At 36.1% G+C, this 15,506-nt stretch overlaps 1 long non-coding RNA gene across 1 annotated transcript; it reads right to left on the bottom strand.

Moving 5' to 3' along the window:
* Nucleotides 1-323: 323 nt before the first annotated feature.
* LOC138872636 (uncharacterized) lies at nt 324-2,488 on the bottom strand. Its single transcript, XR_011401107.1, has 2 exons — nt 815-2,488; nt 324-582 (listed from the first exon to the last, which is right to left on the bottom strand). It is a non-coding gene; the product is annotated as an uncharacterized lncRNA (long non-coding RNA).
* Nucleotides 2,489-15,506: the final 13,018 nt, after the last annotated feature.

The following is a 15,506-nucleotide window of genomic DNA, read 5'->3' as shown; positions in this document are numbered from 1 at the left end:
ATAAAAAATGATAATGATAAATAAACAAAAAAAAAAAAATTGGGTGAGGAATCCAAGTTTGAGCATTAATATTGGACAACCTTGCTTACCAGACAACCAAAAGGACCAAAATACATTGATGACCATGGAAAATTGAAGGAAAAAAGAAATTTTCAACTTTTTAGTAGGATATATGCATGATGTTTAGTAAAAAAAAACTGTTCATGATTTAGACGGCTAGTTATGGAATATTAGACGGGCCCAACATTTGATGTTCTTCAAAAAATCATACATACAAACAACAATACAAAGAAGCTAAAATAGAAAAGAATTTACAGTTGATAAGTCGCAAAATATAGATTTCAAGTTTTATTTAAATCATACACTCTGTATGCTTGGGACATATACTTGTAACTCTTACAGCAATAAATACTTGAAAAGAAGAGCTATGATTTTGCAAACCCAAAAGTGAGGCATAAACCATCCTCGGGGAATAGCAGCAGAACATTGAAAACTATATTGTGAACTTCGTTCCTCTTTTTAAATTACATCCACAAAGATAACCACGCGTTCCTCCAACACTTGCTACATTGTCAAATCAATCTGCAATAATTTAAGAGATATACATACAGTCAAAGGAGGAAACTTCATAGCGACTATAAGTTGTTGAATATTATACACTTTATGTTTAAGGTAGATACTAATTAGCACAAACTTCATCAAGCCGCTACAGTAGAAATATCATTTTCTGCACATGTGAATTAGTTACAAAATAAAAGTCATACAATTTACCCACCAAGGATAAGGACATACAAATAGAACAATTCAAACTCACATTTCTTTCTCCAGTTTTCATGCTCAAACTACTGATCTATCGGGTTAAGCTTCTTAATATCCTTGGATAGAACTTGGTTGAGTAGCTCTGCAAGAATGTCTACAGTTAACCAATTTAGTTTGATTTACTTCTCATGGTCGATAGACACTTGAGTCATTAAAACACCACCAGATGCAACAATCTTTGCTAGAAGAAAAAGAATAAAAACACACAATATATATTATCAAGAGATTTTTCTGATAGCAAATTGAAATCAACTCAAGTATGTGCATCAATCTTGATCGAAAACTATCACCAAAACCTATTTGCTAGTGAGAATTAGAACTTTCTGTTAAAAAGGGTAAGGCTTTCCAATGCTAAAAATCAAATCAATTCATATTCAGTATAGTTTACCACGAAAAATCTGTTACCAGTTCATTCATAAACTGATTTCGCATTCATCGCGAATATATCGCCAATGTGAAGATGATTTATAAGAAAATATTATTTATAAGAAAATATTATAACATAATATGACACAGGCTTTCTTTTTGGGGCTTGTTCTGAAATGGGATGCCAAGTAAGTAAAAAGTAAATTTCAACTATGAAGGACATCTAATTAAGATTATAAATAATTTTTCCTTACTACAAGAGTATATTAGGGATGCACGCATTTCTACCATGTAATAACAATATTTTCAGATGGTGTAAAAGATTGTTGGATAGAAATACAATCCATATAAAAGAAGCAAGTAATTATTGGCATACCTGCATCAAGACAAATAAAGTAATAAATCCAAACTCATATTTTCCAATGTGTGGATGTTATTATGGCGACCTTTGTATAAGCTTGTGTGCTCTGCTCTCTGATGTAATTTGGCTTTATCGATAGAGGCTTATGGATTAAATTGAAAGGCCGGTGACGATTGTTCCTAGTGTTGTGGAAGCCAAATGTATATAGTGTGAATGAATCACAACTATTATACCAAAAATTATGACAGCCACCAAATAATAAATAAGACAATAAAGCAACAATAAAAGGAACACCAGAATTTACGAGGTTCGGCCAATTTTGCTTACTTCCTCGGACACAACCAATATTTTATTTCACTCCAAAAATACAAGTGAAATAATACTAAAGAGAGAAAATACAAATGACTTAAGAAGATAAGAAGGAAAATGAGAGGTGTGTTTAAATCCTAAACATTAGGCCTTCTTTTATAGGGAGAAATTCTTCCCAAGGTGGGAGTTTGCCATTTCCAACACCTAGAACCATAGGGGAAAGGAATCTCCACACGAGGAAAATGACAATCTTCAATCTCAACCTGAAATTCTTATACTGAGAAAAATATATGAGGATCCACGAAGCATACCTGGTGATATAGTAGAAAAAACTAAATTTTGTATTCTCTAACATGGTATTACAAATTTCAAATATCTAATGAGCGTGGCAAGGAGAGGCATCACTTGACAGTAACAATTGCAACACCAGCATGCTCTTCTTATATGCTAGTACCAGCAATTCAGCACAGACATGTGTAATACTCAGCTATATTGACTGCTCAAATCATATCAACTGTGGAGCAAGAGGATCATTGACATCTTACGTTCAATTTACATTACATTTGAGATGTGTTTAGCTCGCGGAGTTACTTTGTTGGTTCTTTTTTAAAATAAAAAAAATCCTAATGTTGTTGCTTATATAAGTGAAGCAACAAACAATAGTCACACATTGTGGTCAACCAGCCTTAAATATGCTTTATAAGTTGGACCTGGTTTACCTCTGCCAGCGCGGAGCCTAGCTTGAAAGACTGAAATTGAAGTTTATAGGAAATCCACATAGCAGAATTTATAGGCCTAGGATATACTACGTCGTCAAAGACATACTCTACTTCTGCATAAAGTCAAATATTATGTACATCTTTCATGATAGTTTTAGCTAGACTAAAGAGCCAAATATTGTACCCGAGATGTGTTATAAGTTCAATACTTACATTTCGAATTGACATAGCAAGGAAAAAATACAACCAATTTGTTAAAGGGGAAGTTAGACAACTTTGCAATTAGCAAAATACCTACTGGTTATACTTCCTTGTTTTGTTAATATGTATAATACCATATTGCAACACAAAGAAAAGAAAAATGACCAAACATGCAAAATCTATTGAGCAACTCCCCGTTCCTTTATTCTGGCATCATGTGGAGAAGCATATCATAACACTATGACCAACAGGACAACAGATTTTGTATAGTCCAAAACTTCAATTACCTACGGGGATTAAAGCAATCAAGACATAGAATTGACAATCGATGCAAGTCTGCCCACCCCACATCCAAGGTATTACTATTCATTGGATGGGATAAAGCAAAATAAAAGATATTCAAATTTCAAAGTGAATCAAAATGCATTATGTAAAAAGAAATTTCAACCACCACAATAAGAAGGATGGCAACCTTACCTAAAAATTAAAGAATTGAGCCTTTTTAATCTTGTATAAATTTGTAAGAGAGAATTCTTTCAAGTAAACATATAAAATAATGAGGAGTCCCAATCCAACAAAAGTATCTAGCATTGTTCATTTTTTGTATTCTGGGAATGGAAGCCTGAGCATGGCTCAATGAAGAATAAATCAAAAGCATGTTCATAAAAGCACCATTTATTATCAAGAGAAGCAATCACCAAGTAGTTACTGATGTTCACATAGATAGTGACGGCTTGCATCTAGTATGAGCAATAAAAGCATATATAAAATTTCTAAAAAAAGCAGTGACTTAAGTAGAAAGCTAAACTCCAGAATGCAGTAACTTCAAAAATGCAAGGTCAAGGCAATATCAACTTGTACTCGCTGGCATTCATAAGATTTTATACTAGTGCCGATATGTAGACTGATTTAAGGTTATGAACTATCTCTTATGTCCTCCATCAGGACCTCGAACAGTTCCTTTCATTCATAAGTCATAATTGACAATGGAATTTTGATTATATATCTGCGAAATTGAATTGAATTATAAAATAACGTAGGTAGGCAACATAAATGTTTTTCTTGTATTTTATAGGAGCGAGGAGCTAGATAGCTAGATAGTTGTGAATTCAACCCTCACATTGTTACATGAGTTCATTGTGAGATTAACTCATGATTCAAAGAAGTGTGTGAACATCTAAAACCTTTCCTTTCAGGAGTAAAGGAAAAAAATTCAACTTTTTAGTAGGATATGCATTGTCACGACCCAATTCCATCGTAGGCCGTGATGGTGTCCAATATCATTGCTAGGCAAGCCAACACTGTGTTGATCAAAGTAGTGATTTCCCATTTGTGTAAATTACTAAGTGGATAATAATTCTTCATTTGTCAAAAGATTTAGAAATTTACTAATGAAACAAAGTTAAATGGAAGCAACGAATACAAGTTTTAATCATGTATATAATACCAAAATCATAAGTCTACTAGTGCGTATGTCAAGATTTGGTGTCACAAGTATGTGGGCAATCTAGTAGAATGTACAAAAGAACACTAGCCTACTGTTTGAAAGAAAATAGATAGAAAAATAAAGCATAAAGAAGACTCTAGCCACTGCAGAACTGCCCAGAAGGCAGCTCACCGTGAAGTCTCGAAAGGGGGATCAAATCTACGCGCCTGACTGGTGATCAGATGCATCTGCCTCAAATCCTGTACAATTAAATACAGAAGTATAACATGAGTACATAAAAATATGTACCCAGTAAGTATCTAGTCTAACCTCGAAGAAGTAGTGACGAGAGGTCGACTCCGACACTTACTAGGGCTAACAATATAATAATATAACGTTCTAGTTAAGCATGATATATAAAGATAACAACAAAACTCATAACAAGAAATAGCTGAACAATTCTTTCGTCATATTTAAGAACCCAAAACACTTCCTTTATTTAAAACAAACGATCTCTCAAACGATGAATTAATACAAGTTATAAAAAGGACTTCCAGTTCTATTATCACACATAAATTTCACTGAGGACGTTTGGCCCGATCCAACATAAATGTAAATTGTGCACTACTGAAGGTCGAACGGCGCGAACCATAGATGCATTTATTCACCCCGCTCGTGAATCATACGTGTGATGCGGTCAAATATAAATATAAAGAATTACCCCGCTTGTGGATCATACATGCGACGCGGTCAAATATAATTTTATCATTACATAACCCTTTCTTGATTCTTTTGAAAATAAAGACAATTCAACTTGAAGCCTTTAAATCCTTGGAAAATCATCAATTTAATTCCATTTGTTACAATTAGCAAATATAATCAAATAACGGTGTCCACAAAATGTAAACCTAAAACTACCCAGACATAATCAGGAATAGTAGCTACGTACGGACTCTTGTCACTTCATGCGTACTTAGCACCCACAATTAATCACATATTAATTAAGTTCACCTATGGGGAAATTTTCCTCTTACAAGGCAAGAAAAGAGACTTATCTCGTCTCAAGGCCTACTTTTCGGTCCAAGCTTATACCCAAACCCTCAATTTGGTGTCGAACAATCCAAAACTATCCAAATAGTGTAAAAACTAATCAATATAGGCTTAAAAGTTCATATCCCAACTATTAAAGTAATTTTCCAACTCAAAATGCAAGATTCCTAAAATTCATCCTCAGGCCGACGTGCCCGGATTCCGGAAATATTTTAAGAAAGTTGTTACCCATAACCTTAGGAACATAAATATATAATTTTCACTAAGTTTCATAACCATTTTCATGTTAAAATCTCATTTTTATAAAAAACCTAGGTTTTCCTCTAAACCCATGATTTTCACTAAATTACATGTTATAATCTACCCATAAACTATGTATTAAACTCACATTAGGTATAAATTACTTACCTCACAAAGCTAGGTCGAAATCCCCTCCTTAAAAGCTCTCAAATAGCCCAAGAGTGCAATAAATGACCCCAAAAATGCCTAAGTCCTGTTTTTAAAACTCACTGCCCAGCTGTCTCCTGCATTGCGAACGCGAGGCAAACGGCTCAGACACCCTGGAGACTCTACATTGCGAACGAGACCAAGGCCTCACGAACGTGGAGACTGGCTTGGACAACCCTTCGCGAATGTGGACTAGCTATCTCGAATGCGTAGCACACTTTCCCCCCAGTCCCAATTCCTTCTACGCGAATGCGATGGTCCCTTTGCATTCGCGAAGAAGGAAACCAAAACTGGGATTTTCTGGTTTCTCATACTTTGCTTCAAGGGGTCCGAAACTCACTCGAGCCACTCGGGACCCCGTTCAAAGGCACTAACAGGTCTGTAATCATAATACGGACTTTCTTGAACTCTCGAAATGCAAAAAATAACAACGAAACCAAGAATCATACCTCATAAAAACAAATTGAATCAAAGTTTGAACTTCAAATTTTCCAAATTCTCCGAATGCTTCACATCATACTTAGACTACTCGGAATGACACAAAATTTTGTGTGAAAGTCTTAAATGACTTTACGGAACAATTCCCAGTCTTGGAATTCTGTTTGGACCTCGATATCACCAAAACCCGCTCCAAAACAAATTTAAAGAACTTCAAAATCCTTCGAAAGCAACTTTCACTATTAGGCGTCAAAATGTTCTCTGGTCATCCAAAACCCGATCCGAACATACGCCCAAGTCTAAAAGAATCATACAAACTTATTGGAACAGTCAAATCCTGATTCCGAGGTCGTTTACTCAAAATGTTGACCAAAGTCAAACTTGGCCTTTTACATCAGCCTTAAGGAACCAAGTGTTGCGATTTCAACTCAATTTCTTCCAAATCCCGAACTAACGATCCCCACAAGTCATAAATCAATAAAAGCAAGTATAGGAGGTCTTATTTAGGGGAACGGGGTTCTAGAAAGCAAAACAACTAGTCGAGTCGTTACATTCTCCACCTCTTAAACAAACGTTCGCCCTCGAACGGGTTTAGATTCATACCCGAAGTGCTGAATAAGTGTGGATATCTGCTCCGCATGTCCTCCTCGGACTCCTAAGTCGCCTCCTCAACTGGTTGGCCCCTCCACTGAGCCTTTACCGCAAAAATCCTCTTGGATCTCAACTGGCGATCATGTCTAGCAATACTAGCAACTGGCTCCTCCTCATAACCCAAGCTCTCATCTAGCTGAATAGTGTTGAAGTCTAAAAATGTGACAAGTGAGCTTATTGTTATCTCCATATATTATGCTTAAATTAGAAATTCCATTTTATTATATTGTTGGCCCTAATAAGTGTCGAAGTCGACCCCTCGTCACTAGTTCTTCGAGGTTAGACTAGATACTTACTGAGTACATATTTTTATATACTCACACTATACTTCTGTACTTAATTGCATAGGATTTGAGGCAGGTGCATCTGGTCACCAGTCAGGCGCGTAGATTTGATCCCCCATTCGAAACTTCACGGTGAGCTGTCTTCTGACCAGTTCTGCAGCAGCTGGAGTCTTCTTTATGCTTTATTTTTCTGTCTATTTTCTTCCGGACAGTAGGCTAGTGTTCTTTTGTACATTCTACTAGATTGCCCACATACTTGTGACACCAGATTTTGGCACACACACTAGTAGACTTATGATTTTGATATTGGATACATGATTACGGTTTGTATTCGTTGCTTCCTTTTAACTTGGCTCCATTGGTAAATTTCTAAATATTTTAGCAAATGAAGAATTTTTATCCACTTAGTAATTTATTTAAATAGAAAATCATTAGTTTGATCAGTATTGGCTTGCCTAGCAATGATGTTGGGCGCCATCACGGCCTATGGTAGAATTGGGTCGTGACACATATGAAGCTATATGAATGGTCAATATAAAACAATTTTGGAACAGGTTTTCCATTGAAAATAACCAAGATTAATACTTCACATAACACTGTATGGGGTTGTATCAAGAGCTATCACACCTCCTTTTTACCACTCGAAGGGTATATATAAGGGAGTTTTTCCAATTAAAGTGACATTATTCGAAATGGAATTATTTTATTCAATTTCAGAGTCATCACTTGGAATATTTAGGGAGTCCCAAGTCACCGGTTTATTTTAAATCCCAAATTTAGGAGAAATTTTACTTTATTTAAAAGTATGCGAACCAGAAATTCTAGATAAGAAATTCTAATAACCCGGGAGAAGGTTTTAGGCATTCCTGGGTTCCGTGGTTCTAGCACGGTTGCTTAAACTATTAAAATTTAGTCTATTATCTGATTTACTACATGTTTTAACCCTATTGTGAATTTTTAACTTTATAAACCACTTTTAATTATTTAAACCGCTTTTAAAATTTGTGGAATTATTTCTTGGACAAGTTACGATTGTCGTAAACTTGTTTGTTTTGGAATACGCTGCGAACCACGCTACATGAAATGCACCCACAATTCACAATATGTTTATTTTATTAATATTAAAAGTTGTTATGATTGGGTCACATGAAATGCACACCCGAATTGGGGATTACGTATCACAACTACGTCACAGGAACCGTACCCGTAGCTATAATAATTTTTTTATAACACGCCTAAAGTAACTAGCATTTAAATTATTTTCCTAATCTTTGAGATTGTTGGGATGCCAAATTTATGGACGGGATAATATTGGGGAGCAAAAAAGCTAGCTAACATGATCTAATACTTGACCAGATTCCTTATGGTTGAAGACCCACATTATGGTCCATTCGTATTACTTGCCAAGAAAGAAACAACTCCAAATTTTTCATCTACCCAATTAAAATTATTTATTCAAAAAACCAAAACTAGACGAGATACATCACAATCGAAATGAAAACTAATTAAAACAATTTAAACGAAAACTAAGACATGCTACTCAAATAACGTAGAATCACAAATCAACCAACACGCACACCAAACTATCATAACAAAATGAAACGAGAATGAAAATTGAAAAATGGACCTTTTATTGATGCACAAAGCTGAAAATTGCAAATCAATCGGGCTAAACAAAGTAACAATCCTTGAATCGATACACCGAAATTACAAACCGGAACCTCGAATTGATACTAGAAAGCTCGAAACTCAAATCGACCTCAGTCAAACAATAAACTAAAACCTCCTAATATCTGACAACACGCTGATGTAGTCTTTCTACTTCCTCAATTATTGACTTGAATTTATCTTAATCAACTTTTGATATATCATCTCTCTCATCAGAAATACGAGACTTAACGGAGAGATAACGAGATCGAAGAACTCTGCGCAGTCCAACAGTGTCTTCTTCTATTGATACTCCTCCATTACTTTCTGTTCCTCTATTTCATACTTTTACAAATAGTAAATTTCCTCAACAGCCCAACACGATGTTAAATCTCTAAACAGTGAACTGAAGTCCAACACCAAAAGCTTGGTGGCTTTTAAAGTCCTTAGTCCAGTGGTTTTGGCCTAAATATATATTAGGAGTAATAATGATGTCCAGGAGTGTTTGCTGCTTTGGGGTATAGATCACAAGCTCATGATTTTAGAGGTGAGATTAGGTTGTCGTTCTTCACTTAGAGTGTAGGTCTAACTCTAGGAATTGAAAACTTAGGGTAGGTTTCTATAATTGAGTATTTTATATGGAGGTGGGAAGGGATGGTGGCCAATGGATTAGAAGGAAATAGATGGCTAGGATTAAATCTTGCACTTAAGTGGGCGAATGGGTTGGGAAGAATGGGCTAAGAGTAATTGGGTTGGACCATGTCTTTTGGGTTTGAACTTAGGCTAAAAAGACCAAATAATACAATGTATCTATAAAAATATAAAAATCACTCTAAACTAAAATAAACTAATATAAAACTAAGTACTACGCGTGAAACTTATTTTGTTTTTTGTATTTTCAAATGTTATAATACGATAAATATAAATATACTAATTGACTTTAACCTAAAGATAAAAAAAATATTTTTTTTGTAATTTTTTACTTTTTGTGATAAAAATAAAGTAAAAGAGTCAACACTATTTAGAATAGCGATGCTAAACCAAATTAAATATTTACGCTAAAATGTGTAAAATCTTGGGAAGGGTTAAAAATTACATGTCTACAACTTCCCGTCTTTGACTGGAAACGCAAAGAGTTTTCAGACAAAGAATGACGAGACAGGTTTTTTGACCCGACCCTTATTTAGAGAGATTAAAAACTAAGAGAAAGGAGAATGTGACCGAGCCCTAGTATTTGAGCTGCCTACATATCCTTGGCTATAAAGGAATCAGGCCACGTGTAGTTCAGAATTAGGAAGAGTGATGGAGTACCGAGGTGGAGAGCCGATTGAGGTTCCGTTCCATCGAGGTTCCGGTCCGTGATCCTATTATTAAATCAAAATTGAAAAGACTAACTAAGCCTATCAGCTACGAGTTACAAGATTCCTATCTATGAGTCCTCTGAAGCTTGATCTTGAGTCTTGAATGGTTCTTCATGCGGACTTTTGATTTGAACCTTGGCGCTTGCTAGCTGCAGGTGCTAGTTCATTCTTCTTCACCTTTTGGATCAAGACCGGACATGTAGCGCTCATGACTTCAACCACGTCTTGAGTAGTTCACATCTTTTTCCTGCTTCTGCATTTTGGATTCACTTCTTTTTTTCTTTTTTTTTCTTTTTTTCCCTTTTTTATCTTTTTTTTTAGATTGAGACTACTTCTGTTGGTCATCTCGGATTGTTGACTCGCATTCTTGCCACGAGCCTCTGCTACTTCTAACTTGAATTGAATTCTAAAATAACTTCCCTTGTTCTCAACATGAGCGCCTGCTATTACAACAAAACAGACAAAACAAAAGAAACTTTTCTGCCCAGTTTGGTACCAGGAACATCTGTGAATGTTAATCGAATCCTGTTATCCAAAAGAGTTCTATGAATTTAAAAGACAAATCTCATTATCCATGAGGGTCCTAAAAACTTAAAACTACATCCCATTATCCAAGAGGGTCCTGAAAAACTTTAAAATTAAATCTCATTATCCAGGAGGGTCCTAATTTCAAGACAACTAAAGATTGATAACTTAAGAAAACTAAAAATTGACCCTTTTTTTTTAATTATTATCCTCGGAGAATATTCATCGGACTAGGTTTTCTATCTTAGGAGAAAGATTCATCAGACTAAAATTTTGATCCTAGGAGAAAGTTCATCAGACTAGGTCTCTTTTCTTATTTTTTTTTGTTGGTATCTTAGGAGAAAGATTCATCAGACTAAGATTTCTATCCTAGGAGAAAGATTCATCAGACTAGGGTTTTATTGTTATCTTAGGAGAAAGATTCATCCGACTAAGATTTCTATCTTAGGAGAAATATTCATCAGACTAGGTTTCTTATCTTAGGAGAAAGATTCATCAAACTAAGATTTCTATCCTAGGAGAAAGTTCATCATACTAGGTTTTCTATCTTAGGAGAAAGATTTATCAAACTAAGATTTTGATCCTAGGAGAAAGTTCATCAGACTAGGTCTTCTATCTTAGGAGAAAGATTCATCAGACTAAGATTTTGATCCTAGGAAAAAATTCATCAGACTAGGTCCATTTTTTCTATCTTAGGAGAAAGATTCATCAGACTAAGATTTCTATCCTAGGAGAAAGTTTATCAAACTAGGTCTTCTATCTTAGGAGAAAAATTCATTAGACTAAGATTTTGATCCTAAGAGAAAGTTCATCAGACTAGGTCTTCTATCTTAGGAGAAAAATTCATCAGACTAAGATTTCTATTGTGAGGAAAATCCACCAGACTAGGACTTTTATCCTAGGAGGAAAAAATGTGAAGATCAATGGCAAGATTTTATGCACAATAACAAAACAAATAAAGGCAAAGATTTGAGAAACTTCCCTTTGTCGGCTCTTCTCTTCATTTCTTTTTCTTCTCTTTTTTTTTGTTTTTTTTTCTTTTTTTTAACCACTTTCCTTTCACTGCTTTGTTCCTTTTTCACACAAAGAAAATTTTGTCAGTTTTGAAAATGGTAGTCAGTTTGTGGCCTTGAGTCTTGGGTAGCTTGGCTTCTGCTTAATCAGCTTGAGTCGGTTTCAAGAGACTTTTGCTCGGCATCAACTTTAATTGTTCCACACCCAGCACCATTTGTATTTGCGGCTCAATCAGCCTTATCACAACTGGAGATCTTTACTTAGGTGACATTTTATGATATCTTGAATGACTTCCTGCTTTTTGAACAATTTGTCTGTCAGAGAGAATCACCAGCTATCTTTGCTTGCGCCAAGTAGGCTGACAAGAGTCTTTTGGGGAAGCCTTTGCATGAATCCTCAAGGTATATTGACAGTAAAAACTGAATGTGCTGGCCAAATTTACTTTATGCAACTGAAAAGCTGGTAGCAGATTTTGAAATCTTTCCTTGCTTGTTTTGATAAGAACTGACTCAGAGTGAAGGACACAATGATGTAAGGAAATAAGTTTTAACAAGAAATGCCCCTGTCAGAAGGACAAAAGGAAGATTTTTGTTAATAACTAGCCTTAATGATCATGACATGCATTTTGGAATCAACGGTCTGATCTATCAAACTAATCCAATCTTCCTTTTTACCATCATTATGACCTTTGAAGTCGAGCTTGTTCGCGCCAATCCTTTGAACCGACTTCATGACTCACTTTCGAGTAGTGGTGCCCCGAGGAGTTTTTACCAACAAGTCTCTCTCATTTATTCATTTCTGATTACCGTCGCCTTACAGTGCCCGTGAGGGTTTTTACTAGTAAGACTCTCATTTTTCTTTTTCTTTTTCTTTTGTAAGCAATTTGACAGTGTTCTGTGTCGCGTGACAACTGTTGCTCATTGCATGCATTTTCTTGGCATTCTTGAAGGTTGATCAGGAGGTCTTTATTTGGAAGGCTTTTGGATATGAGTAGGAAGAAAGGACGTCATGATGGCTCAAATAGACTCAAAGTAAAGGGGTTGTAGACTTACAACTCTTGGAATCGACTCTTTCCAAAGTGAAATAAAAATTTTACCCCAGTTTTAGCTATTGGGGATTTTTGGAATTTTTTTTCTTTCTTTTCTTTGAATTCTTATTTGGTTGGACCGAACCGTGAGGCTACCTACGTATCCTTTTTCTTAAGAAATCAGGTCGAACATAGTTCAAACATGTGACCTAACTAATTTTTTTCCATCTTCCTTTTTTGTTGTTTTTTTTTTGTTTGCTTTTTTTTCTTGTTTGTCCCAGCTTCTATTTTTTGGGGGCATGGACCTTCGACAGTTCTTTTCTTCTTCTTTTTTTTTACTTGAACTTTCTAAGAATTGCCCCAGTTTGTACTCTTGGGACATGAACTTTTTTTATTTTTCTTTTTCTTTTTTTTTACTTAATTGTTTTTTGATTTTTTGACTTTTGACTCTAAACTTGATTCCAAAAGAGGGCGGTCAAAGAAACTAACACATGCTCAAAAGGGGTAGCGAAGGATATAAAGTGTTTGGATACCACAAAAAGGGCCTCCCAGCCTTGAGAATGCTAATTATAGTATCCTTTCGTGATCACAACATTGATGAGCATGCATGTCTTCTTGGGTCTTTTTCAGTGCAAAGTTGTATGAGCAATACTTTCCTCGCTGTGAATGACCCTTGTCAATTTGGGTGACTTTTCTTGGATTTTGTCTTGATTTAGAAGATGCATTTTGCCACAAAACTGATCCATTTCAAGTTGTCTAGAATACACCTTCTTTTGAAAAATACTTTTATCTATTAGTGCTAAACAGACTTCAACCCGTCCGATCATCCTTAAGCCCGATCTTCTCAATGATTCAAAAGGTAGTGATCCTTACCTATTATGAGCATGACTACTTTTGTTCCATGTAAACTTGGCTCATAATTATTTTTCAAATGTTTCATATCTCTATTCATCTTCAAAAGTGCATCTTTGTCACTTATCCAATTTAAGACTAAATCAGTTTTTAAGATCTCGCCAAAAATTCCGCATGTCATGTCATGTCACTAGAACTAGCATGAAAAGAACTAGGCACAAAATGGACACACAGTGACTGACTGCCCTTTTTATTAAATAAAGGATAGAAGGGTCCGATAGCACAAAAAGAAGAAGAAAAGACGACAAAATAAACTACCATGACTCCACTCTGTCTAAAAGAGGAGTGACTTTCCAGTTGCTAAGCGACATCTAGCCACAGACTTTCACATTAGTTGTAACGGCCCGACCGGTCGTTTTGAGCTTTTGCACTTTGCTCGCCAGTTCTCGGGCATGACTTGACCCGTGTGGTATATTATGCCTTATGTAAATCGTTGGTATTGGTTTCAGGGTAATCAGAATGAATTTGGAAGAACAGTCTCAGTTAAAAGCTTAAAATTTGAAAGGTTTGACCAAGATTTGACTTGTATGTATTTGATCTCAGATTGGAATTTTTATGGTTTCGTTAGCTCTGTTAGGTGATTTGGGACTTAGAAGCGTGATCGGAATGCATTTTGGAAGTCCGTGGAAGGTTTAGGCTTGAATTGGCGAAATCGAGATTTCGGCGTTTTCCGGTTGATAGGCGAGATTTTGATATAGGGGTCGAAATGGAATTCTGAGAGTTGCAGTAGCTTCGTTGTGCCATTTGGGATGTGTGTGAAAAATTTTAGGTCATTCGCACGAGATTTGATAGGCTTTTTGATCGAAAGCTTAATTTAAGAGTTCTTGGAGTTCTTAGGCTTGAATCCTATGTTAAATTGGTGATTTGATGTTGTTGTGAGCGTTCTGAAGTTTTGAACAAGTTTGAACATTGTCATGAGATGTGTTGGTACAATTGGTTTGAAGTTCCGGGAGTTTCGGGTAGGTTCCGGGTAGGTTCCGGTATGTTTTAGGCCGAAAATCATAGTTGTAGCAGGTCCAGAAGGATTGCAGGCCTTGGAACGCACCGCGCGGTCCGCACAAAAAGAAGTGCGGCCACGGTATGTGCTGTGCGGACCGCACAAAATGAAGTGCGGCCGCGGTAGGTGTTGTGCAGACCGCACAAAATGCAGTGCGGCCGCGGTGGGGAACATTTCACTCGTCCTAATTTGGAAGGTCATATCTTTTGATCTACAAGGAATTTGGAGATGATTCAAAAATGAAAGTTGTAGCCCTTCGTGTTTAATTTCCAGAGCCTATCACTGCAGAGGAAAGCCTGTGCGGCCGCGGTCATTTTTGTGCGGACCGCACTAGTTTTGTGCGGACCACGGTCGATTTTGTGCGGTCCGCGGAGGTGGAAATCTGTGGGGTACTCTACAAATACGAGGTTTTGGGTTTTATTTGATATTTTGACCTAGAGAGCTCGGATTTTGGCGATTGTTTGAAAGATTTTCAAGAAATTCATCTCGGTAAGTGATTCTAACTCAGATTTGGCTAGAGTACGTGAATCTATCATTGATTCATCATTTAATTCGTGATTTGGGATGGAATTTGGGAAGAAAATTATGAAATCTTTTTAAAATGTAAAATGATGATTTGAAGGATCAGATGGTATCGGAATTGGATAATTTTCATATGGTTAGACTCGTGAGGGTATGAGGATTTTGAAAATATAAATTTTACACGATTTCGAGATGTGGGCCCGGGGCTTGGGTTTTGGTAATTTCAGAAATCGTGTCCTTTATTGAATGTTTTCGCTTGGGCTTTGTTCCCTTAGCATATTGTGACGTATTCGTTCTGATTTTGGATAGATTCGACACGCGGGGAGGCCGATTTGAGGGGCCAAGGCGTTGCGAGCTAGAGATTTAGCCAGTTCGAGGTGAATAATGGTTGTAAATAATGTTTTGAGGGTTTGAAACCCCGGATTGCACA

Source organism: Nicotiana sylvestris, chromosome 7, assembly GCF_000393655.2.
Source record: "Nicotiana sylvestris chromosome 7, ASM39365v2, whole genome shotgun sequence".
NCBI lineage: Eukaryota > Viridiplantae > Streptophyta > Magnoliopsida > Solanales > Solanaceae > Nicotiana > Nicotiana sylvestris.
This window is presented reverse-complemented; position numbering and strand designations above follow the sequence as displayed.